Source organism: Vidua macroura, chromosome 12 (assembly GCF_024509145.1).
Source record: "Vidua macroura isolate BioBank_ID:100142 chromosome 12, ASM2450914v1, whole genome shotgun sequence".
NCBI lineage: Eukaryota > Metazoa > Chordata > Aves > Passeriformes > Viduidae > Vidua > Vidua macroura.
In genome coordinates, this window is record NC_071582.1 from 20512697 (window position 1) to 20535198 (window position 22502).

Genomic DNA, 22502 nt, shown 5'->3' on the forward strand with positions numbered 1-22502 from the left:
GAAAAAGGAGAAGCTGTCTTTCCTAATTCCCTGGCAGCTGTTCAGACAATGAGACCACATCAACCTCACACAATTCTGACCTATCTCCTCAGCTTCCTGATTCTTCATTCTTCCGAGCTACACTCCCTTTCCAACCTTGAATAGGCCTTTCTGTCTCAGAGAGAAAAATCCTTTCTTATTACACAGCCACAGAAAACCATGTAATTTTTCCAGTGTGTGGTCTGCTGCAACTACACTGAGATATTGGAGTTTTTTCCAAATCAAAACAAAACCCACTTACAATTGTTCTTGGAACAAGAACACTTGTGTAACTGTGCTTGTATTTTTCTGTGCTACAAAATTACTTCCCTTGCATTATATTTGCTGCTTTTGGAAACTTTTTGTCCAAAGCTCAACTGGGTTTATGACCTGGTTTTGTTTTTCAGAGAAAAACTTTGGAATTATGGAAGAATATTGGAAGGAAGAGAAATGAGGATGCTTTGCTTTACTGTGGGGAACACCAGTCTGGTATCCTGGAAAATCTGTGGGCAGCTTCTGGAGACAGTCTCCATTGCAAGAAAACCTCCAGAGTCTGGGAGATCTTGTGTTTGAACTGGGATTCCTGAGAAAAGATGGAGATGAGTGACTCTGAAACTTACACTGAATTTCCTTAGCAGCTCCTGCACTCTTATGAAAGACACTGCTCTCATATTTTATGCCCATTGAGCTCACTGAGGAGCTGCTATCACTAGCCACTGGCTTTATTGGGGTCATTATTTAAAAAAATTAAACTCTTTGAGAACCTGCCACCTCTGTTTTGCAAAGAAAGATTGTAAACATTGGCAAGGACAGGATAAATCTGCAGAATCTATTCTGGCTGTACTAAAAGCTCCAATTTTAAAGGTGTCATTTTCAAACCAGCTCCTAAACTGTATATTTTTAATGTTTCTTGGTGTGTGCAGAGAGGTGCAGACACTTCCTCCTTTTGTGGAACTCCCAGATGGTCAAAACTCCTGAGACTTGGCACTGACACAGTCAAAGGTGCACACTGGATTTGGAATGCCCAAGCTCAGTGGTTGGTTAAAAAATCCCAGCCATGATATATAATAAATGACAGATGTTATAGATACTCCTGGGTGCAATGAGGAAGGTCACAGAAATTTGCTTCTAAAAATCAATTTTAATTTCTCTTTTCCTGCTGACAGCTTGGTGCTAAGGGTGGGCCTCCATTTGATGTGAGCCCTGCAAGCTGCTGCAGGCTACCAGTGATTGGAATTTACTTGGATTAGTCTAATTGCTGCCTCTGCCATCATCTGTTTGCAATCACAAAGAGGAAGCTTCTGAAGCTTGGGAATGAGAGAAAATGAAGTGTCCTGACAACCACAAAACAGCAAGAAAGCTTTTGGAGGTTTTCCCATCACTGTTTGTGAGTAGGAACAAAAAGAAACAGTTATATTTTCTTTCCATGTCCATCTTTACCCTGCACCCATGACATAAATACATCCAGCACCAAAGAACAGTGGTAATTAGTGAAGGTCCCCAAGCACTGGCAGTTGATAATGAGTAAGAGCTCATGAATTGTTTTGGAAGGGGTTGAATTAGTTCATTATTGAATTAGTTGAATTAGGTCATTACTAAAAACATACAGTTGTTCTTTCTATGGATATTCAGCTTAGATTATGAAATATCCACATTCAGGGCTTTAAATTCAGTTTTAAAACACATTTTATCTGTGGTTTTGCCCCAGAAGGGCCCTTTCTCATGCACCAGACAGGCACAAATTGCTAGGGAGTGCACAGATAAAACACTTTAATAACTAAAGACATCCAGACTCATGTTGCTTCTGCCCAGGGCTGGAGGATGAGGCTGGAGAGGAGAGTTTGGAGCCTGGGGACAGCCTGGGCACTGCCAGCCTGGCCTGCCCTGGCCTCCTCAGCCCTTCAGCTGGGAGCAGGTTTGAAAAGCACCAGGGAAAGGTTCTGCACAGGGCACCAGGGAGCTGCAAACTCTGATTTCTGCCTGAGCAGTCAGGGAGCTCTGTCTGTCTGGCCAAGGCAGGTGGGGAAGGGCAGCAAAGGGAGCAGAAGGTTCTGTGCAGCCTCAGGAGCTGCAGGGTCAGGGCTGCCAGGGACAGGAGGGCTTTGCTCACATAAGCACAGCCTGAGAAAAGTCCTGTCTAAACTTTCAGGCTCCTTATTTCCTAAATAAAATTTAAAATTTAAAATTTAAAATTTAAAATTTAAAATTTAAAATTTAATGAAGAAACTGAATATGAACTGGGATAATCTAAATTCTTTCACAGCTCTCACTGTGACAGTTCTTTGGTGCCACGGCCTGATCTTCTTGTAGCTTATATTATTTATCAAATCAAACAAACAAAACCAGCGAGAAGAAAAATTAAAAAATCTTTTACTTTTGTTTTTTCAGGGATAAATTCAGAGACAAGGCCTCACTAATGCTCCTTAGCAACTTCAGCTCAAGTCCAAAACCAAATGATGCCCCTGGGGATTTAATGTGTTCTTAGAGTGAAATATCTGCCCCACTGCAGATACTGCCCTTAGCTCCATCACAGCCTCCTTATTGTTTAAAAGGTAAATTAGTTAAAAGTGTAGCAAATTACAGCCTGGCTTAGTGAGTTCTGAGATCCTCTGTCACTTTGCCATGGGAAGGGTTAAATACAGTCTAAACACAATAATAACAGCAGTATTTTTAATAGAAGAATTTAAGTATTTAAGATGCTGCTAAGTGGTACTTGAGATAATATTTGTGAACTTTCTTTTTGCTACATCAAATCAAGAAAGAATCTTAGTCCCAGTCATCTCTGAAATGCTTCAAGTCGATATGATCCAAACTGATTTAGCACGTTTTTAAAAAGCAAAGCTACATTCTTTAGAATGAATCTTCCCATTATGCCAAAAATACAAATTCCAAAATATATTTCTACTACTACTACTACTACTACTAATAATAATAACAACAATGTTCCAGACATGCCAGGTCTGGTGGATATAAACTGTTGGCATTGTGCATTTTCCTTTCAGCTGGCCTCTGAAGACAGCATCAGTGAGGAACAGTGGGAGATAACAACACAAACCAGAGGAAGGAAAAGAGATCCTAAGAGCTGTCAGAACAGTGAGTAAATGGTTTAAAAATGTTTCTAACAAGCACTTTCCTCTGAGCCTGTGCTGTAAAACAAGCAGCATGACAGGGAATCACGGATTGATTTCCCTGTCAGGATGTGCAGGTGGGACTGCAGGCTTGTATGATCTTGAAAATTGTATTTGTCAAATGGTTTCATACTTGTGGAAGAACCTGAAGCAACATTTTTTTCTACAGTCTCAAAAGAAAAGTTACTTGATTTGTAACACAGATCCAAATTCAGAGGGTAAATGTGAATTGTCCGTGAGAGGAGCAATTGTGTAGTGCCTGAGCTAAAGTCTGTTAAACCTTTGCTGGTGGTTGATTAACTGCTGAAAAAGAACATTAGCACTGGTGTTTGCTACCCATTCAGAGAAGTTTCAGGGTTTTTGTAATCAAATATGACAACATTTTGGGTTTAGGTGTATTACATAACCACATGCATGTACAGAGGCCTGCAAACAGAGGTAGGAGTAATTCCTTTGCCTTTTAAATTGCAAATTTCAATGTGAATCCTCCAGAATCAAGTGAGCCAGGAATCATTTCACTTCAGCCTTACTTTGCTACATCACTTTGCTTCAGATCAGGCCTTGCTTGTTTGCCCCATGCTCTTTAAACCACAGAGAACAAGGTTTGTAAATGCTGTGGCCACTGCTGAAAGGAAACAGATGCTTTCCCAAAGGCAGAACTCAGGGCACTGCAGGTTTTGGAGCTCTGTCCCAGAGAAATGGGGTTTTGTTACCATTGGTTTGCTAAAACCCAAGAATATATTATACACTGTATTACATTCAGATGATCTCATCCTAAGCAAAACAAGCTTGTGGGACCTCTGATTCTGATTAAGCATTTGGGCTCAAGGGACTGTGCTACCATCCTACCTCACTGGCAGGGGTTTTGTCATGAGACATTTGTTATGTTTTTGAAGCAAATATTTCTGTGATAAGTGTTATATTAAAACCCACAAGGATGTGAATAATCGTGTTTTCAGTGAAGAGTTTAAATGGCATGCTATAAATAAAGCCAAGGCCACACATTGACTCGAAAAGGTAGGAAAAAACCCAACCAGAAATACTGAATAGCTCTGTTCATCCTGCCCACTAAATGGGGTGAGGCCGTGGGGAAAAATAGCTTTTAATCACACAGGAGATGTGAATTAGGAGTGCACATGGCAGCCTTAACTCTGGTGTTCCCAGCCCTTGAACACTTGACTTTTCAACCTTAACTTAGGTGGGTGGGGAGGTTCTTGTGAATTTTGTCACAGGCAGCTCAATTCCCCTTGAAAGCATTGGTGATTTCAAGTTTATTTTGAAAATAAATTCCATTTCATTTACTCAGTCCCAACTACTGGTTTTTAAACTGGGCTAGGAACAATTCTCCCTGAAAAGGAGGATTTGGGTTAGGGTTAGGGGAAATGAGGCTCTCAGCTGCCACCTTCACTTCTGTCTGCTCACAAACCTCCAGCCAGGAGACGAAGCTCAGCGAGGCTCCTGCAAGGAATGGGTGCCCCAAGGAAAGCTGAGCAGCCTCCAAAGCCATGGAGCTGCAGTGACATCAGCACTCAGACATTTCCAGTTGGCTTTTCCAGCACATCCAGGCAATCAGGGGCTCTGGAGCCAGCACACACTGACTCTTTATGGCTCCCCCACTGGGAACACGGCTCTGTGAGAGACCCACTGCCAGTGCTGGGTCCAAAACACAAAATCCCTCCTTCTGTGCTGAGGGATTTGCCTTACAAGCCTGGGCAGTGACTGTGTCCTTCAGCCAGAGCTTGTGTGGGGAGCAAAGCTGAAATTCAGCCTTGTGATCCCCGGGCCTGAGCTCTCTGACTGCTGGCCATCAGCCTTTGTGCATCTCACACGCCTCTTCTGCCACATGAAATCCCTCCTGACATTGCTGCTGGCCCCTCCTGAGAAGCTGAAAATGTCCTTGCTCTGTTGTATTCCATTTCCCAGTGTGGGGATAATGCTGAGCTCCCTTTTGAAGTGCTGTAAGGGCACTTTTTGGAGTGCTGTAAGCTCCCTCTGATGAGGGAGTGTTTTAGCTCTGAAGTATCACTGGTGATTCTCTAGGGCTGTTCATTCCTTTAACTCCACCTGAAGGAAATCCAGCACTGAGCCCTGCTTTACTCATGGGAAGTAGATGCACTGAGCAGGATAAGAACTGGTTTTGTGCTTTCTTAGTGCAGCAGAAGTGGGGCAGGAGCAGAGGAGTACATTTTGGTTCTTGAGCCAGAATGTTTTACCTTTCCTCAATTGGTCTTTTTTTTGGAGAAAGTAATTTTCCTCAGCCTTCCCCATCTCCTTACTAATGTCTTTCCATGTAGAAATAATATTTGGGATCTGAGATTGTGCCCTCTGAAGTGGTTTCCATCTTGCTGTCCTCCTAAGAGAACTTTAACCTGTATTGAATGATCGTGTTCAGCTACATATAATTACAAATCCATAAAAAAACAAGTCCCCTTGTATTTGTACACACTGCAGCAAAATGTACCTCTAAGGAGAAAACATTGCTTCAGTGTGACTGTCTGAATTTATTGGCTATTAGAAGCCTTACAGTGTATGGCTCACATTTTAGAACTCTTGATTTCATGCTTAATGTGGTCAGGAAATATAAAAATACATTTATTTATGTCATCTACTAAAAATCTCAACCTATGTTACTGCAAGTCGAACCCAATCTGTGTTTATGTTGGAGATGAATGATTGGTTTGTAGCTGCCTGTGTTTTTAGCCAGGCTCAATGGAATGATTCTGCAGCACAACTCCGTGTGTATTTCTTTTTTTTAACTTCTTTTTATTTACTGCATGTGGCAGCAATTTCCTTCCTCCCAGAACCCACTGCCCAGTTCTCAAGGGCAGTGCAGCTGTCTGATAATAATAATAATTATTATTATTATATAATTATTATTATTACAATTATTATTATCAGGCTGTGCACACGGAGTGCTAGGATTTACTGAATTGTTCAAAGTTGTCAAAATCCAGGCAAATATTTCCTTACTACTGATACCTGTTCACTGTTGCAAGATTTGATTTGCTTTGCTTTGCCAAGTCTTTGCAGCTGATACTTGCACAAGTATTAAACTGCAGGAAAATGTATCTGAACAGAATTTCTTCTCAGACATTTGATAAGTGGGTGTCTGCGTCACACAGGCTGCAGCAGCTTCCCTGTGGCACCTTCTTTCCCTGGCGCTTTAGTTCTGGTTTTGATCCTGGGCTGAAATTCCCACAGAGGGATCTCAGCTGAGCTTCCTTGTCCCAAGAACCAGGTCTGGCTGCCCTGAGCTGGGACTGCAGAGGGGTCTGATGGCATTTCCTGCAGCGGGCACAGCTGAGAGCAGCTCTGCCCTCCTGCCATCAGCACATTTAAAATTTTTGTCCAGCAAATTGCCCATCCTGTGTGGGTGGACAATGAATATGAACACGATGCCAATGATCTCCTTTTAAATGTGAAGGTTCCCTGGTTGAAAGCACCATGTCCAGGCACCTGGGGCTCTTCTGCTCCCTCTGAACAGAACACCCTTGTTGCCTTAGACTTTAGTGATTGTAGAATCAAACTCCAAGTTTCAAATATGTTGAAAGTCAAATTTCTTTTCCCTCTGAAAGTGAGGGTGAATAACCAACTCAGTAAAAAAGGTGTAAAGAATGCAGAGCAGAAAAAGCCATGAAGATCTGGGGTAAAAATTCAGGGAAAGAAAAAAATAGCATTAAAAGTCTTGCTTGGGAGTCAGAAATTTGCCATAAAATCAGAAGCTGAGGTTGGTGGAAAGGATTGTGGGACTTCTTTGGATAAAAGCAAGAGAAGAATTGAGGAAAAGCTAAATTACTGTGCCTGGAACTTTCATATCTTCCATATCACACTCCAAAATGAGGTTTGGATCACTAATCCACCTTCCCAGCTACTGGGGAATTCATACCTTGGGGTTATTCACCCAGGGAGGAAATAATGTCCTAAGTATCTTTGGGTTTCCATGTCTTCTCTACTTTGTGTCTCCCTTCATACATAAAGACTCTTAAAATAACATTAATGTGTGTTACAGAACTGAAAATAATACAAGTGTAGGGTAATTCTTTCACAAGGCTATTTTTTGATTCATATTAGCACTAGCTTAGTTTAAAAAGTCATACATGCATCTGTCAGTATCAGAGCTCTGCTCATCCTGCAGTGTTGTAATTAATTTTTGTTGAAAGTTACTCCAAAATTATGGGAGTGCATTGATCATTCCAATATATATAGTTGTAATTAATTTAAATAATTAAAATTAATTTAAATTTAAATAATTTAAATTAATTCTCATGTGTGCCATCACCCAGCAAACAATCTCAATGCTCTAGTGGGACAATAAATGTGTGTAGAGCTCCCAGCCCTTGCAATCCAGTATGAAGAGCTGGGTGATTTAAAAGGAGCTGCTTTGTTTGCTCTAGGAATTCATCCATCTCTGGGGCAGAACTTCCAGTTGTTTTAACAGTGTGTGTCAGGATTAGCAGCCAAGTCCTGAATATTCTCAGCTCCTCAGGCCAGCCCCTAAATGCATATTGTGAAGAAAAAAAAAAAATAAAAGAGGAAAAACCACCCACAAAACCAGTTTGGGAAGGCCTTTTTATGGGTGTGTTTGAAAGAAAATCAGCCAGAAATAATGTCCATCAATTAATCCCGTGTAGGAAAATGGGACAGTTCTGTAAAACAAGGCTTGAACCCCAGCAGCAGTGGAGAGTGTGTTGTTCTGCATGGGCTGTCTCTGGATATCCCCTTTATGAAGGTTTTTGACTTCTATAAGGATTTCTGCACAGATTTGCCATAAAGTAACCGAGGTCTCCTGGGCTCCTCTGCCTTGTCCTGCCACAGACATCTCATCCAGCAGCCCTGGTTTGGGAAAGGAGCCATGAGGGAAAAAAAAGAACAGGCTCCTTTTGTAGCTAATAACTTCCTTTAATTGGTAATTAAGCTGCCTGCTACTTATAAATGTCAATAAAGGTCAAAATATTTAGAAGCAGAATCGTTTTAGTGGCTTCCCATTTCTCATTGCATAAGCTGCCTGCTCGGACCACACACAGGCACATTTGAAGATGGTTTGGATTTCAGAGCCCTCATCTTCCCACCAAATTCTTCTCTAAAGCAGCCCAGAAGGGACAGAGCAGCTTTAGTCAGTAGGAGGGAGGATGTGAACGGAGTCTTCTGGGTGAGCATTCCTCACATTTTGGAATTGCACCGCAGGCGCTGGGCTGGAGCAGGCAGGGCCTGGCCAGATGGTGCTCTCATTTATTCCTGCATCCCGGGAAAGAAAGGGGCTGCATCCCATCCATGTGCAAAAGCACTCAAGGAAAAGCTGCCTGCTAACAGATTAAACACCAACTGCAGCTTGGAAATGAGAATTTAGTGTAAATCCTGTTGTTTCTGTCGAGCAGGGGAAAATACAGAGGGTTTTGCTTGGGGAGTTAACATGTACAAACACTTATCCTCACTGCATGGATCTGCTGGTTTTGTGAGCACTCTTCCCACTGAAATTAATCAGTTTACAAGGGGGCAAGTGAGGGGACATTTGGCTTTGAAGAGTGCAGAGAATGTATTCCCAGAGGGATCTTTGATCTTTTTATGGTGTTTTGTTTCTGAAGTATGTGTGTGTGTGTCCTGCAGGGATTTGGCATTTTGGAAATCAGAGCCATGGGGACAAGACTTTGATATTGCACTGAATATAGCTGGAATAGTAGAATATGAATATGGCCTCACTTTTAATGCTGTCCCAAAGGATCCTCAAGAAGTTCAGAGCATAATTTACTATTCCATGAGCTCCCTGGGTAGGACAGGCTGGGGTTTTATGGGAGGACAATGCAGTAGTGCTTTGTTGAATCTGGAGGTGGAGATGAGCTGAGGATGTCAGGTAGAGCTGGGAATGGGAAATCTTTACTCCCAGACTAAACTGGGGATGTTGGTGAGGGTGCCACATGCCCCCAGCTCAAGTTTGCTCTTGGTAGCATCAGTCTGGATAGGTGGGAGACCTGAAAAGGTCCTGGAAGGGGAGATGTCCTCTTGGCACATTGATCCTGCCTGGCAAGTTCCCACTGGAGCCCCCCAGCCCAGCCAGGCCCAGCTGTCACTGGAGGCCAAGATTCCATGGGCTCCTGGGGGTGGAAAATCATTCCAGCCACGTGGAATCTCCAGCTTTTCTGGGGCAGATTTGCTCACTGCCTGCACGGTGTGATCCCTGTTACTGGGTAACTGATCAAACATTGCTGGTTTTACAAATAAAGGTACTTTTGCCATAAAAGCCTCGAGCCAGGGGAGCACGAGGCACTCGTGCTGATGTGACTCCTGCTGCCTTGTTTGCTCCCTGTGTCAGCTCCAGATGTTTTCTGCACAGATTTGAAGGAAGTGGCTGTGAAGAGCAGCTTTATAGATCCAAGTGGTAGCTTTCAAAAGGCAAAAATGCTCTCTGAAGTCAGGAGATTTTGTTAAAGACCATAAGCTTAAAGCAGATAAGTATGCTTTCAAAAGCCATTGTTTCCTGGGTGTTTTTGGAATATTTGTATCTATTTTCTTCCAAACTTTTATTCTGTAATTGTGATGGAGAGAAGCTTCTCATTAAAAATTCTGAAAACAGAGCACTCTGAAAATCGCTTTTATGATTTCAGAAGATTCTCATTTGCTCATAATACAAGTAATTATTTCAGAAGAGCAACAGAACTGTTTGACCATCACACCAGAAAAATAATACATATTTTGATATTAAAGACACAAACATGAATTAAATAGCATTTTGAGACTTTTGAGATGAAGTTCCTATTGCTTCATCTTTCATAAATCCTCTCATCATTTGACTGGGGATGGTAATGTCTACGTGTCCATCTTAAGAGCCAAAAATGGACAAATGAAGATAAACACTCAAGGAATTTAAACTTTCATTTTCATCTCACAATATCTGTAACATGATTAGGGTTTGTCCTGATCCTTCTGCTAAAACTCTTCCCCAGTATCAGCACAGCCCTGCACCAGGCAGGATTTGTGTCTGTGCCTCCCTGCCTGCCCTGATCCATCCCTGTCCCACATCCTTCAGCTGATGGAATTTGCAGATTATTGGAGGAGGAACAGAGGAGTGGGAAGGATGACTTATTTCTTACATCATGATTCTGTGCATCTCCAGTGGGACTGAAGGAAAAATCAAAAAGAGGGAAAGAAAATGAGTGAAAGATTAAAAACCAAAATATATTTAAAAACAGGGGACGAAAGAAAATAATTCCAAAGGCTGATTATTATGCTAAAAGAAATCTATATATTCTCCTGGGGTATAGGTAAGAAGCAGTGAAGGAGTGGGGGGGAAGGTGGGAAGAGCTGGGCTTTTCCTTTCCCTGAACCCATCTCCTCGTCTCCCTGCAAGTTTTTCTGTAGCTTGGGTGGTGTGGAAATGCCTGTGATCATCCTTAGGAATTCTTTCCTGTGTTCCTTCCTCTCCTCATTCACACGAACACCCTGCTGTCAGCCCTGTACCCCTGTGCTCACAGGATGCTGAGCACTGACAGCTCCAGCCACCAACAAATGGTGCTGCACATTTTCCTTTTGGTTTCCCAGCACCGAGTGTATGATTTAGATCCTTCAGCCTCCAAAGTGCTCCACTGGGTGTCCTTTAATATTGCATTATATTACTCATGATGCATAGTCGATTCCACTGCTTCCATTTACTTTAGCAATGATAAATGGCACAAACTGGACGAGAAGTTTATAAATTTTAAGTGCTTTGTAGGCAACTGTTACCCAGAGAAACTTTCAAACTGTTTGTTACTTTGGGTCATGGAAAAATTGCTTCCAGAAGCCTGGTTAATGAGTTTCAAAACAGGGTAAAATGCATGAATTCTTTATGACTAAGAAGCATATTAGTGTCAAGATTTTCCCTTCTGTAGGAATCGTCAATTCTGCACAGTTAATATTTAAAAAGAGTTACAAAAATATAGCAGAAAAACTCAAGGAACTTGCAACTTAGTTTTTCTCACTGTAATGGCTTCCTAAAAACTGTTCAGCTGCAGGGGCAGGGCTGGAGCATCGTGGCCCAGACAATTCCTGTGTATGGGAAGTTGAGGCAGCTGCAGTAACCCATGCCCTGGTGAGTGTGGTGTTAACACCAGTCTGTGCCATCCCTCTCCTCGTGTTTGGAGTATCCCAGAGTGGAGGGAGCTAGAGTTTGTGCCCTGGCAGTGCTGCTTCCCCTGGGGTGATCTGGGCAGTCTGTGTATTCCTGCTCCCTCTGGCCATTTGTTGGCCATGGATGAGCCACGCTGCAGGATGGAAATAGGGCTCCTGGCCTGCTGTCTGTGCTGCTGGAAAAGCAGGAGGACAAAGGGAATTGGGAAGGAGTTAAGGAGCATTTACAGGACCCAGTGCTCTCCATTTCCCACAGGCAGCGAGGTAAAGCCCTCAGTGAGAGGAGGATGGGATGATGGCTTTACTGCACGGAAATGCTGAACCTTTGGGCATGGAACACACCCAGAAATGTTCATTCCTATTTAACCCTCGCAGGAGGGGCCGCTTGTGTCCTGCCTGACTGTGAGAGCTCACGGTCCCCAAAACTGGTCACGAGGAAATCGGGTCTGCCCAAGCCCCAGCAGTGCTTGACAGAGGGGATCATGGCTTTAAACGGCCAGAGGGCAGGGTTGGATGGGATATTGGGAAGGAATTCCTGGCTGTGACGGTGGGCAGGCCCTGGCACAGGTGCCCAGAGCAGCTGGGGCTGCCCCTGGATCCCTGGGCGTGTTCCAGGCCAAGTTGTGCGGGGCTTGGAGCAGCCTGGGATAGCGGGAGGTGTCGCTGCCCGTGGGGTGGAACGAGATGATCTCGAATGTCCCTTCCAAGCCAAACCATTCCGCAATTGCGGCGAGCGGCGCGGGGAAGCCGGCAGCGACCGCACGATGGCAGCGTGGGATCGGCGCTGCGGCCGGGAAGCCGGGACTGCCCGAGGGCACCGGGATCCCCCGGGATCCGGGGAGCCGGGACTGCCCGAGGGCACCGGGAACCGCCGGGATCCGGGGAGCCGGGACTGCCCGAGGGCACCGGGAACCGCCGGGATCCGGGGAGCCGGGACTGCCCGAGGGCACCGGGATCCCCCGGGATCCGGGGAGCCGGGACTGCCCGAGGGCACCGGGAACCGCCGGGATCCGGGGAGCCGGGACTGCCCGAGGGCACCGGGAACCGCCGGGATCCGGGGAGCCGGGACTGCCCGAGGGCACCGGGAACCGCCGGGATCCGGGGAGCCGGGACTGCCCGAGGGCACCGGGAACCGCCGGGATCGGGGGATGAGGGACTGCCCGAGGGCACCGGGAACCGCCGGGATCCGGGGGGTTCGGGAGCGTCCCGAGGGCACCGGGAACCGCCGGGATCGGGGGATGAGGGACTGCCCGAGGGCACCGGGAACCGCCGGGATCGGGAGCGTCCCGAGGGCACCGGGATCCCCCGGGATCGGGGGAGCCAGGACTGCCCGAGGGCACCGGGATCCCCCGGGATCGGGGGAGCCAGGACTGCCCGAGGGCACCGCGAACCCCCGGGATCGATCAGGAGATCCAGGACTAGCCCGGGACTGCCGAGGGGACCGGGAGCATCCCGGGGCCGGGGGAGCCGCTGCCCTGCCGGGGCGGCCGGAGGGACAGGCTGCAGCAGCAGCACGACACAAAACGCCACTGTGCACGATAATCTTTAGCCTTGTGCTGTCCCAGTGCAAGCAGCCGCTGCAGCAGGTCAGGGTTATTTTAAATGAGACTTTGACATTTTGCTTTCCTGTGTTTTGTGGTTTCCCTTCCCCCGCAGCCCAACCTTTGTGGGGGTGGTGGAGGAGGTGGATGCCCAAGCGATAAAATGGGAGCTCACAGGAATATCCCAGTTTGCAGAGGCTCCTTTTATTGCACAGCATCCACAGAGCTGGGCAGTGCGGCAGGATCCATTCCGGCTCCAAAGAAATCCTCAAAGAAGAGCCCAACCTTCAGAGCCCTGGCCGTGAAAGCACGTGGGTGATAGGCACCGGGGAGGATCTCTGAAAGTCTGTACAAAAATAAGGCAGAACTGCTCATATCAGATCCATCTGGTAGAGCTGCACAAAAACATCCAGCCAGGCTTTCCTCTACTCCTTACAAACTGTGCTTACATTATATACATCGTCCCTATTGTGCATTGTAGGGGATGGTCTCTCTCAAATGCCAGCGTCTTCTGGCTTTCATTTGTTCCCAGACCTCCCACCAAGTGGCTGCTGATTGAAACCCTTTTTACTCTCCTGCCAGGTTTAGCAAAAAGGGCTTGGTGTACTCAGGGCCTTTGATCTATCTGGGATGAACATTTTCATTGAAAGAGGTGGATGAGTCACTCTATATTTGACACGGAGCTATCTTGGAATACCTCTGGATTTGCCTTTTCAAGCTCTTTTGTATTTTCTTTTTTTTTTTTTTTTTTTTTTTTTTTTTTTTTTTTTTTTGCATGTGGCTATAAATATTTTTCTCTGCGAGAAGCATGAAGCTCTTTTCTTTTTTTGGAAATGAAAGAGCCCTATTCCAAATAGGAAAAACACACTTAGCTAAGGTTTGTGCAGTGCATATTTAGTGGTGGAAGGTGCTGTGTTGGCCCTGCCTTGCTTTTCAATACAATATCCTGCAGTGTGAAATGAATGGCTGTATTTAGAGGTATCTGGAAGTGATGACTGATGTTTGGAGAAGTTACAAGGCTTTTCCTTTTCCACATGAACTCTCCAACCTGGCATTTCCACAGCAGTGAAATACTTCTGGGGCTGAGATCATCTGATTATTATTTCCTGTGTCATGTGCAGAATTTATTATTTTGTTGAATATTACAAATATATTCTTAAGTTGCCTGAGTTTGGGGTACTTCTAAAAAGTTCACTGGCATAACAGGGATATTGGACTGGCAAAAATAACTTTTTCTCCTTGGATATTATTTTTGTGTGATTAGTGAATGAAAGTCACAAATGAAAGAGGGGGAAGGGAGAGTGAAATTCCTTAAAAACACTATGGAGATATTCTGTAAAAATTAAAATATGTATTTTTGCACTAATAACTCCTAAAAGCCAGAACTTTGGACTTTCTATTTGCTTCAGTGTCCAATTATTTTTTCTTCTCTTCTTTGGGAAAGGTGAACACTTTTGTGCTAATGCAGGATTATTCCTGGTCACAGCAGAATCAGTGCTGCTACTGGGAATTGCAGAGGGCAATGGGTTCATTGCCTCAAATATTTCCATCAAGACTTTTAATCTATTTTATACCTCTAAAACCTGAAACAGAACAGACTAAAAATCTTAAATTGCCCAAAGAAGTCCCAACCCAGGGCATTCTGTGATTCTATAAAATCCAGCAAAAGCTCTTCAAATAAATTGTGACATTAAAATGCCAATTAAAATGTGTGTGCAGCCATTGCAAGCATTAAAGCAGGATATCAGAAATAGTGAGAGTTATCTCCCATCTCAATGCTGTTGTTTTAAACTGGGCTTAATTTTCTAAAGACTGACTCAAATGCCACGTAGGGCATGCTTGAGCTGCTTTGTGTGTGCTCAGAGCAAGGTTTTTTGGGGCTCTTTTGCTTACAAATAGAGTGGGAGAATAAATAATTAAAAAAAATATATTGGCATCTGGATTCCTGCAATTTGTGTATTTGCAACACCACCCATATTTCTTCCTCCCTTGTTTTGGACTCTTGCATGGTATGTGGGTCTTCATTAAGGGATATTTTGTCCTTTGGCTTTTTCTACACATGATTACACAGTAGCCATCCGTTCCCAACATCTGTGTTTATGAAAACCTTTCCAACAAATCTGTGCAGAAGGGAACTGTCCACATTTCCTCCGAGCCCTGCAAAAGATGCTGTTTCTCTCGGTGATGAATTGGTTCAAGATTACCCAGCTGAGATGTTTGGTTTTGAGGTGAATCTTCAGCATTACTCCAGAAGAGGATTGGAAATGGACCCTGGGTGGGCAGGCAGTGCCTCCAGGGCTGTCCAGGACACCCTAAATCCTCATCCTGGATGGCAAAGCCAGCTCAGGGTGAGCCAAGGAGAACATCTAAGAAATGATTGGGGCAACCAGCTGGTCTGCCTGTGTGCCAGCCTCTGTTCCTGGGGGAGGCTGCTGCAGCTCCCACACTCCCACTGGATCAGAACCCCCTTGGCACAGACCGTCAGCGTGGGATTTTGGCCAGCATTGCCAGCTCTGTAAGACAGGGCTGTTCTCAGGCAGATTTTTGGCTCTCTGATTGCAGTCACACGAGGGTGCAAGACTCCAGTTGTGGCTGTGGAACAAAAGCCACCGAGTGTCCCAGTGCTGGGAGGGAGCTGTGAGGACATCAGCAGCCAGGCACAGCTGTGTGCTCTCGGCTGGGCAGCTCCTGCTCAGCCCTCACACCCAGCATGTTTTGGAGCTTGAGTTTCACCAGTGAGGGGGCAGGCTGGGAGTCAAATCCTCACAGGTGATGCCAATCTGGGCAGAATCATTATTAGTCTATAGGGACCACCTGAAAACCATTACAGAGCTAACGAGCTTTTATGGGGGCAGAAGTAGCTTGGGAATCTTTTTGTGGGTGAAATTTTGGGTAGCTCACCCTGTTCTGGATGTCTCTGAGGCCCAGGAGTTATGAAGACAACCTGGATTTTGAAAAGCTTCACCACTCAGCTTTTGATCAGTCAGGAAACACTGCCTTTAACTCTTGGAGTGCTTGTGCTCTATGGTCTGTGGCACATTTATTGCAGACTAAATTCTTAACTATCATCAGAACTATTTGTCTGCTCTGCAAAACTTGCAGAAACAGAGGCTGGTGCCCTCCAAACTTCTAGATTCAGGACTTGCCTACTGTTTTTCTTTGAATAACTTTTGTTAACATTGGCAACGGGGCCTGGGTTAATTTATCTTGGGACTGGGAGTGTTGAACAGGTGTGAGGACAGGGGTGTCTGAGGTGGTTTTTTTATTTCTTTCTGTGTCTGTGCTCAGTGGCTTGGCCAGACTCAAGGATGGTGCAGAGGGACTGGGTTTGGAGTTCAGTAACTCAACCTGAAGAGTTACATGGAGATTTATGAATCAGGAGCTGGTCACTGTTGGATTAAGCTCAGTCAGATGGTTTTAGAGGATAAGCCCTGACTCTTTGGGCCTGAGAGCACCTTCAGTTTTTCTAGCTCATGCTCACCAAGAGACAAAACCTGAACTACAAACCTGCTCAGGTTCCTGTGTGCTGTCCCTACAGCCATTACATGGCACTGTGAAACCACAGCTCTGCCCCCGTGTAACCTTAAAAAGATATTGAAGAAATTCTTACTGATACTCTCTGGTTCTTGGACAAAGGATTTGTTCTCTGGCAGTCACTTGCCCATCAATTAAACTGCAGTATTTTGTTTCTAATCCCAGGGAGAGCCAGTTTTCATGAAATTAAGGAAATGTCTTGCTTTTCTCTGATGTGAAAAATCAGAGTTTTGAGGGCAGTATATCATTATCTTCAAATTCCTAGGCCTCCCCTTTTCCTAATATAAGTAGTCCTGAACTGAATGTTTCCTGAGTATTAAGAAACAAACATTTTGCTCAGTTTCTCCTCCAAAGTCTCAGGAATTCAGTGGGAAAAAGGCTCAGGCCTTTGTGGAGATGTCGTTATCTGTCAGCTCTCTTTAAATTCCTTTGAGGGATTTTTATAACATTGCTTTTCCTTTCTTCTCATTTGTGTTTTACATACAAGTCCTGGTATTTTGGTTGAGCCCACAAACAACGTGAAGCCTTAATTTTTCCTGCCTACTGCAAACCAGACTTTTCCCCAGCATCAATTATCCGGAAGGGAGCTGTGGATGTAAAACCACACCAAAAAGTTTGAAGCCCATACAAAAGTATTTGAGTTTCTTGTAAAAGCCCCCGTTCCTCAGTGTGTGTTGTCTTTGGGCCACCTTGTTTTTCGCCATGGCTGAGAGGTGCTGCCCATTTTACCACCTTCTTCCTCATGGTGGTTGCTCTGGCAAACAAGAGATTTATGGTTGCTGCTGAGGAGAAAAGAGCTCTCCACAGCTTCTGTAGAATTTCTCATTTTTATTTATGCCGTGGAAACCCAACCTAGAACTGAGGTTATGACAAACTGGTTGTGTGCAACTCTCCCTTCCGGTGACCAGTGCACTAAAGTTTGGTTTCTAGGAAGAAATGTTTTCAAGACTGGACTTTGTTTAAAGGGATAAAAGTGTTTGTGAGCTGTGGGTGGGCAGATTTATCAGGGATGGCTGATGGGACCCTATGGAAGGCATTCCTTAATCACCTCAGTCTGCAGCCCAGCAGTTTCACCTGAACTGCCACTGATGTCAGTTTATCACTGCTCAGGGCTGTGAAATGGGTGCAGCCCACCTCTCCCTGAGCTGCCTCAGGTGATGGCATCTGCAAGGATGAGGTAACACTGGACAGGACAAACTTCCCTTGGCTCCCTCAGGAGGAATCCACGGAGACAACAACAATAAATGGCATTTAGATCTCTCTGTTATGCACCAGAGCCATAATGCCCATTTTATTTCTTATTGTTTGTTTCTTACTGAGCTGCAGGGAGCAGGGAAAATACAGTCAGGAAGAAGTTCAGTCCACAATGCTCTGATATTTGCATTTTCTGCCCCAAAGCATTTGCTGCAGGGAGCCACTGGAGACAGGATGCTGTTCTATATGGACTTCTGATCTGATGCAGGTTGATTGTTTTCCTGCTTTTAAATACTTTAGGGCTGGATTTTGGCCAGATCTCCTGGGGCCTATATGAAGATAACAAATCAAAATGTCTTCCCCCAAGGAGCAAACAATTTAAGCACAAGACAAGAAAGACACAGGAACAGAGACAGTCTGGGGAGTATTAAGAACAAGTTTAAAATTTCCAGCTATTAATGAGAAAAGGTCTTTCATTTTTCATCCAGCTCTGGGGAGGACATCTGAAGAGTTTGGATTTCAGTTTCACGGTCTGGGAAGCCGTGCTGGCAACATTGTTGTTTATCTCTCCTGAGAAACAGCATGTTTCAAGTTGATTCTCTATCGAATAAAGGTTTAAGAAAAATATTTTGTTTGCTGCTTTCTCAGCTGTGCACAGCATTTGTCTTCATCCTTTGCTGGTATAATATTATAATAGTTTCTTGTAAGTGCTGAGCCTTTACTGCTGACAGCTGCTGAGAAATGATGCTGTCATGAATCATGCTTGCAAACACAGTTCTGTGATGTGACCAGTTCTCAGCCCCCATAATTAACAGCCAATTACTTCCTCTCCGAGAAGCCAAAGCTGCAACAGATGAAAGAAATAGTGTTGTGGGAGCAGATGTGTTGTATCAGTCCCTGTGTCCTTTGCAAACAGACAAACACTGGCTTACATGGGAGTGCAGCAGTGGAAGTCCCTAAAACCACGCCTGGGTTTGGCCATCTGGGCTCGGAGTGCGTGAGGACAGTGAAAGGGAGGAGGAGGAGGAGGAGGAGGAGGAAAGGTCCATCCCAGCTCGGCTGCAATACCAGCAGAGTTTTCTGCCCGTTCCCGGGAGGGCACAGCCCGTGTTTATCAGTGGGGGTGTGCAGGGGAGGGCAGAGCTGCAGGCTTGGGAGCCAAAGCCCTGCTGGAGTGGTGCCAGCCCTGCGCTGCAGCCTTTGTTTAACCAGGGCACCCCTTCTCCAGCTGCAGCTCGTGTGGCACAAACCAGCGTGGTTCAGGAGACAGAGCTGGGGAATGGGAGCCACCAGAGCCTGCAGGCAGTAATTTACTGACTTTTTCTCCTCTTTATTGACTGTTTTTGACCAGAATTCCATTTTTCTTGGTTCACCTGTATCATCTGTGCAGGACTGATTTCCTGGGAGCAGATTTAAGCCTGTAAGATGTTCCCAAGCTTTTTGCTTTCTCTTTCTTCCATAATTTTGTATGTGCAGTACTTGACTGAGCAACTAAATTCTGCATCCTGAAAGTCTGGCTGGGAATTCATGAGTAGAAAGAGTTAAACCAGGATCTCAAAAGGAGCCTTTGCTCTGGATGTTTCACTATCAATCCTCCACATAGTCCTTGGTTTTGTCGACATAACATTCACTGTCAATATTCACTAATATCATGAAATGTATGCAGAGATAACAAGGACCTAAAATTAATTAAAGGGTTCTCTTTTATTTGCTTTATCATAGCTGGTGTAAGAGCGGTGGTGCCACCAATCTCCTTTCCTTAAATATGTGATGGAATTTTAATTAAAACTTTATAATGATCCCTAAAGTGTAAGAATAAAAGTGGGGGTGAATGCCGTTGTAGTAAATCTGTGTGTGCCATGAAAGGAGCATTCTTAAATATTCTGCAGTATTTTTTAGCTCTGGATTGCCTCAAAACTGCTACCAACTGTCTGGCTTTGGAGAAAGCTACTTTCCTGCCTCTGCTGCTCCTATAAAATGCATTCAGAACATTTACAGGAGGCTGGAGGAGTTAGTATTTCTGTAATTCTATAAACATTTGAAAATGTAAAATATTTGCAGATGTAGTGCCATATGCAACTCCATAACAAATTTTTATTCCTTGTATACTAAATTTCTGAATAGCAAGAAGTCTCTTGGCTGGCTGCTTCTCAGCTGTGAGACTTTGAGAGCTGCTTTTTGGGGAATGAGTCATGCAGGCTGTGCTCCCAAGCCAGGCTTTACCACCTCCCACCCCCGTTTGTTGTTGCTCTCGCATCAAGAGTGCTGCAAAGCCAGAGCCTGCTCCTGTCTTTGAGCATCCTGTGTTCAGCTGCCTCTGGGATCAGCCCCGCTTCAGAATGGATCAAGGAACAGGCTCTCTTGCCTTTTAACCTTCTGTCATTTGTACCAAGGCTTTCCTCTGCAGTTGCAAAATCTGCGTGTGTGAAAGCTTTGCTCACCAGCAAACCCTGTCAGCCTGACCAAAACCGAGTTTCATAATGTGTTATTTGGATTATGAGAGTCTCCTTCTCTCCCCACCACCCCTCCTCCGCAGGATTCAAAAAGTTTTGTGGAGTTTAACGTGGCCTCTCCCCCTTTAGAGCTGCATGATGCTAATGAAATAACTCACAGCTCATCAGCGTTATCCGGCTGGGTTTATGGAGCATATGGCCTTCAAATTCAGCCTTTCTGGTCAGCAGAAATCCCCCACATCCAATGAACAAATAGAATGCAGTGCTTTGGATGAACGTGAGAGCCTGAGAAAACCCCAAAATTGCCTTTTCTGGTTAATATGCCTGTAAGGAACGTGATCGCCTCAACTTCCACAGGGCTCCAGCAGGACCCAGGCCAGCCTCGTGCTCCTGGGCCACTTCCAAGTGCCATCCCAAACCACTTCCTCTCTGTTTAGTGTTCTGCTAGTGTGCTTCCTTCCCATTTATCTTCATCTCCCTGCCACCGGCAGCCCAGGAGAGAAAACATCTCGTGCTGCTAATGGAGACAGGGGCGTGGTGCTGGGTGGCAGAGCTGTCTCTGACCTGGGGAAAAGTGATCCAGACTTCCATTCCTCCCCATTCCCAGCGTGCCTGGACCAGGGGAAGAGGAACCATCAGCCCTTGGTGTCCCCATCAGCCTCCCAGCTGTGTTGATATCCCACGGGAGGACAAACCTGGAAGTGCAGTTCTGATTTTGGAGATGGCTTTGGGTTTTGTTTCTTTTGAGTCTCAGTTTCCAGGAAGAGCTTTGTGGGTCTTTGGTGAGAACTGGGCCTCTAAAACCCATTGCTGGGAATGCTTTACCTGCAAAAGTCCCAGAGATTGCCCTGGAGGCTTCACTCACAGCACTGCTGGTGAGAGGGGCTCATAAGGCAGAATTGCTGCTTTAAACTTTCTGTATCCCATGTCTCTTAAAACCATTGTAATCAGTTTATTTTAGGACTAGCTGTCCAATGACATCCTGGTCATTAAAAAAAAAAAAAAAAAACCAACAGGAAATTCTGAATATGAGTCATGCCTTTGTCTTAGTGTTTTCCAAGGATTTTTGGAATTTATTAAAAAAAGAAAAAAAACAGAAATCCTTGATGTTGACAGGAACAACCTCAAAATCCAAGTACTGAGAAGTCCCTTAACAAGGAAAGAATGTCTGTAAACTCCATTATTTACTTGATATCAAGTCTTTCTGATTAACCAAAACCCCACAACTCTCCCAAACCCCACAACTTCAGGCTCATCCTTGGGTTTTGGGGACAGACCCAGTGTCCTGGATATTTCTCTGCCACCTGGGAAAGCTGAGTTTAATGCTTTGCTGATAGGAAGGGTCTGCACTGTGGGACACTGCAGAAATCCCAGATGTTCCTGAATATCAGATGCTTTAGGAACATGCAGGAATTAATCCTGTGCTCCCATCTGGAGCTCACAGACTCCTGATAAATGCATGGATGTAGCTGCCAGCTCGCTGCATTCCAAGGGCAGCAGCAAACTGCTGTGGAGCAGTATGGAAAATGGGAGCACATTGGGAGGGACTGAGACTCTGCAGAGGCTGGAGCACTCAAGCCAATCCCTGCCACAGGTCTTTTAATAATTGAAGACAGGGAATTATTCTCAATCACATGAAAAAAGCTTAAAGTAGTGTTGAAATTTTACTGTAGTGAACTGTATGATTTCCCTTGTTCTCCTCATGCCTTTCAAGAGGAAGCAACAGGAATTATAGAGAGGGATGGAGATGAAACCATTCATCCTCTGGTTGTCCTGAAGTCCTTTGCCTGGAGATTTTAGAGCAGCCCTTGTTCTCTCACCATCTGTTCTTTGTGTGAGATTAGGCTGCTAAGTATTCATCCTCAAGTGATGGGCTTGTAGCTGATGGAATCAATTTCAAATGAAGGTGAAGCTGGATTCAGACAAATAAGAGTGGCAGAAACACTTTTACCAACCCCAGCCACCGCGAAAAACCATGTCAGGCTCTGACATTGCAGCAGTGCTGTAAGAATAACAAAAAATGGAAAGGGAAGACAGCAAGATGAGCAGTTGGTGGGGTAAGGGAGCTCCTGTCCTTGGAAGAGGAGCCTCGGGTGGCGGTGGCTGCCCGTGGTACCAGCAGATGGTGCTGAACAACGTGGAATGTTCTCCTCGCAGGGCTCTGGAGGGCTGCGCTGGGATGGCCGCTGCTCCCAGCCCTGTCACTCAGCAGCTCTGTCAGCCCGGGCTGTGCAGGGCTGGCCTGGCTGTCCTGGAGGCGTTCGGTGTTATTCTGCATCCTTGGAGAGGAAAAGCGAAGGTGCAAGGCAGAGCGCTGAGACAGGGCAGTCCCCAAGGCGGTGCCTGAGCACACCAATGGAGCTGGGTGTAGAGGGATCCCCCTTGTCCTGGTGCTGACCGTGGGCACGCCGGGCCTGGGGAACGCAGCAAGCTTTGCCTTGTGCCCCTGAGACCTCTGAAACATGCAGGGCACGTTCACTCCTGTATCGCTCCTGCCACTCTGCTTCTGGCTCCAATCGCTGCTGTGGGACAGC

General features: G+C 45.4%; 1 long non-coding RNA gene across 2 annotated transcripts in view; it reads left to right on the forward strand.

Annotated features, from left to right (window-relative positions):
• The first annotated feature begins 432 nt into the window (after window positions 1-432).
• LOC128813230 (uncharacterized) overlaps window positions 433-22502 on the forward strand; it is a 46635-nt gene continuing 24565 nt past the window's right edge. For both annotated transcript variants that reach the window (XR_008438963.1, XR_008438964.1), the window contains exons 1-3: window positions 433-1405; window positions 2407-2570; window positions 3021-3111. This is a non-coding gene — a long non-coding RNA (uncharacterized LOC128813230). The remainder of the gene's footprint in view (window positions 1406-2406; window positions 2571-3020; window positions 3112-22502) is intronic.